Source organism: Lissotriton helveticus, chromosome 3_1 (assembly GCF_964261635.1).
Source record: "Lissotriton helveticus chromosome 3_1, aLisHel1.1, whole genome shotgun sequence".
NCBI lineage: Eukaryota > Metazoa > Chordata > Amphibia > Caudata > Salamandridae > Lissotriton > Lissotriton helveticus.
This window is the reverse complement of record NC_136061.1, coordinates 1,214,146,585-1,214,150,104: the sequence shown is the minus strand read 5'-3', so window position 1 is coordinate 1,214,150,104 and position 3,520 is coordinate 1,214,146,585. Positions and strand designations below refer to the sequence as shown.

At 43.2% G+C, this 3,520-nt stretch overlaps 1 pseudogene; it reads right to left on the bottom strand.

Annotated features, from left to right (window-relative positions):
• Positions 1 to 478: 478 nt before the first annotated feature.
• On the bottom strand, positions 479 to 1,355 carry LOC144823400 (small ribosomal subunit protein uS5 pseudogene; annotated as a pseudogene).
• Between the last annotated feature and the right edge of the window lie 2,165 nt (positions 1,356 to 3,520).

Below are 3,520 nucleotides of genomic sequence, written 5' to 3'. Positions count from 1 at the left end.
CCAGTACACATTCTCTTAGGAATTGTACCAGAAGAAGGGGAAGGGCACCAAGAGTTTGTATTCCTAGCTATGGCAGTATATAGATTATGCATCGCTAGGGCATGGTTAGATCTTAACCCTCCTACACTGCAAGCATGGTTGGCTAGTTTGTTGTCTTCATACAATCTGGAAAAGGCAATATATGCAAGGAAAGGTAGGATGGGAAGGGAAAGAGGGCTGCGGATTTGGAAGCCAATAGCAGACTGGCGTAGCGGGATAGGATAGGACGCTTACACATGAAGGATATACTCACTATGAAATATTTTTATTGATATTTGATGTTAAAATGCCTTTCAGGAATGAATTGTATAAGTCGTGTATCCACTATACTTTGCTTATTTTCTTTTTTTTTCTGGCTGTTTTTTGTTAATTGAATGTATTTAATACTACTCTGTACTATCTTTTTTTTTTTTTTTTTAACAGTTCCAACTACTTTATTTTACAGAAGAACATGTTATGTGGGGGTTGCGCCAGGAAGAGCTGCTGCTTGGTTGTTCTGCACAGACACTCTGGTGTGCGTATTGGCCAAGTGATCGGTGTATTCCTGGTATGGAGACTTGGTAAAGACAGTCTCCTTCCAGAGATCTGGGGTCAAGTAGCTGTAGGTCTTTGAGATAGCATCAAAGGTGGCCTTTGCAAAGTTGCCTAGCGTGGCTGTGCAGCCCCTAGCTGAGGTGTAACAGTCATCGATACCAGCCATCATCAGCAGCTTCTTGGGGACCGGCGCAGACACAATGCCAGTACCGCGGGGTGCAGGAATCAGACGCACAAGTACAGAACCACAGCGTCCAGTCACCTTACAAGGCACTGTATGGGGTTTGCCAATCTTATTACCCCAGTAACCTCGTCGCACAGGTACAATGGACAACTTGGCGAGAATGATAGCTCCACGAATAGCAGTAGCGACCTCCTTGGAGCACTTCACACCCAGCCCAACATGGCCATTGTAGTCTCCGATGGCAACAAAAGCCTTGAACCTGGTACGCTGCCCGGCTCTGGTCTGCTTCTGAACCGGCATGATCTTCAGAACCTCATCCTTCAGAGTTGAGGCCAGGAAGAAGTCAATGATCTCGGACTCCTTGATTGGAAGCGAAAAAAGATAAATCTCCTCCAAAGACTTGATCTTCATGTCCTTGACCAGCCGGCCTAGTTTGGTCACCGGCACCCACTCTTTTTCATCTGCCTTCCCGCGGGCCCCGCGGCCTCGTCCACGGCCCCGCCCTCTTCCACGGCCGCGGCCCCTGCCGCCAAAACCGCCTCGGAAGCCTCCCCTGTTTTCACCGGCGTTGTCCGCCATTTGGTGATCTTTAATAAGAAGCACTACTCTGTACTATCTTCTGGCAAATATTGTGCTGAGTTTGAAAAGGAAAAAAAGAAATATAAAAAATAAAATAAAAAAAGAAATAGGTCAAGCTCCGTTACGCAATTGGGCTCACAGAGATAATAGACCCTATGTAGATATTGACATTTTTTGGAGACATCTTAACATACAGAGGGCCTGAGCATTAGTAGATACAGGAGCGGAGGCCACCTTAATTTATGGGAATCCGAAGAAATGTAAAGGACAATTTTCCACATTACTGGCCTAGGTGGTAAAGAAACTCCCGCAGTACAAACTGATGTTGAGATGAAAATAGGTAGAATTCCCCGAAAAGAATATTCCGTATTGGTAGTACCCCTTTGTGAATACATAATTGGAATTGATATCTTAAAAGGCATGACATTATATTTAGATGATGGATGTTATCGATTTGGAGACAGGAACTATATATCATCAAAGTCTGTGAGAGTTGGGCGTTTAAAAATCCCCCCTGTGAAAATTCATCAAGCTACAAAAGTAGTTTCTCAGAAACAGTATCGCATTCCAGGCGGGCATGAAGAGATTAGTGCCACAATTCAGGATCTAGTAGACGCAGGAGTTATAACCCCAGTTACTTCTGTCTGGAATAATCCCGTATGGCCGGTGCGCAAAAGTGATAATTCTTGGCGCATGACAGTGGATTACCGTGAATTAAACAAACATACACCCCCTTTGACTGTTGCAGTACCTGACATTATTACCTTGATTGAGAAAATTGAAAAACATTCAGGAACCTGGTATGCTTCTATTGACATTGCTAATGCTTTCTTTTCCATTCCAATTGCCCCTGAGTGCCAGGAAAGATTCAGTTTTACATGGAATGGACGTCAAATGACATTCAGATGTCTTCCCCAGGGCTACGTACATAGTACTACGATCTGTCATCGGCTGGTGGCAGAACATTTAACTGAAGTTCCAGTGAATCCACAAATACAGGTGTGTCATTACATTAACGACATTTTAATACAAGGTGAAACACAGGATATGGTTCAGACCCAATTAGACCAAATCCAAACTCATTTACAAAATAGAGGTTGGGAGATTAATCCAGACAAATTGCAAGGCCCAGCACAAACTGTAAAATTTTTAGGTATTAATTGTCATGAAGGGAATCGAGAAGTAATTCCACAAGTAAAACAGAAAATTGCAGAATTTGAAGTCCTGAAAAATAGAAAGGAAGCCCAGAGATTAATGATTTATTTGGCTTTTGGCATCAGAACATCCCACATTTGAGTCAGATATTAGCCCCTTTGAACAAAGTTAACCGTAAAAAGAATGTATTTGAATGGAATAAACCGCAACAAGATGCGTTTGATTTGGCGAAAGAAGCAACTCAGCATGCTTTGGATTTGTGGCCTGTACGTGATGGTGATGTGGATTTGAATCTGTCTGTGCAAGGCCCGTATGCGAATTGGAGTTTGTGGCAAAAACAAGGTAAGACAAAAGTACCGTTAGGTTTCTGGACTAAGAAGTTACCCGATGCTGGTGAGCATTATACCCCATTTGAAAAATAGTTACTTGCATGCTCTGGTGGATACCGAGCAATTGACTTTAGGACATAATGTGATTTTGAGGCCTGAAATTCCTATTATGCAATGGGTTTTGAGTTCACCAAAAACTCACAGAATTGGACATGCTCAAGAAGCGAGTGTGATTAAATGGAAATGGTATATACAAGACAGAGCACGTGTAGGACCAAAGGGTGTTGCGGTGTTGCATGAGCAAGTGACGCTGGCACCGTCAGGAGAAGTAGAAAGTGATTTCGGTACTTATAGTAAAGGAATCCCCTGTTAAGTGGGGTAAGCCGTTTGATGATTTGTCCGTGGAGGACAGAAAACATGTATGGTTTACGGATGGTTCAGCGAGGTATATAGGAGAGAAGAGGCATTGGAAGGCAGTATCCTACAATCCGATCACACACAAACTGCTAAGTACCACAGGTGAAGGGAAAAGTAGTCAGTTCGCTGAGCTATATGCTGTCTATCAAGTTTTGAAACATGAATTGCCTGGTACATGTCATATTTTTACTGATTCTTGGTCCACTGCTAATGGTTTAGCGGTTTGGTTACCGACGTGGCATTCCCATGACTGGAGACTTCATTCAAAGGAGCTTTGGGGTAA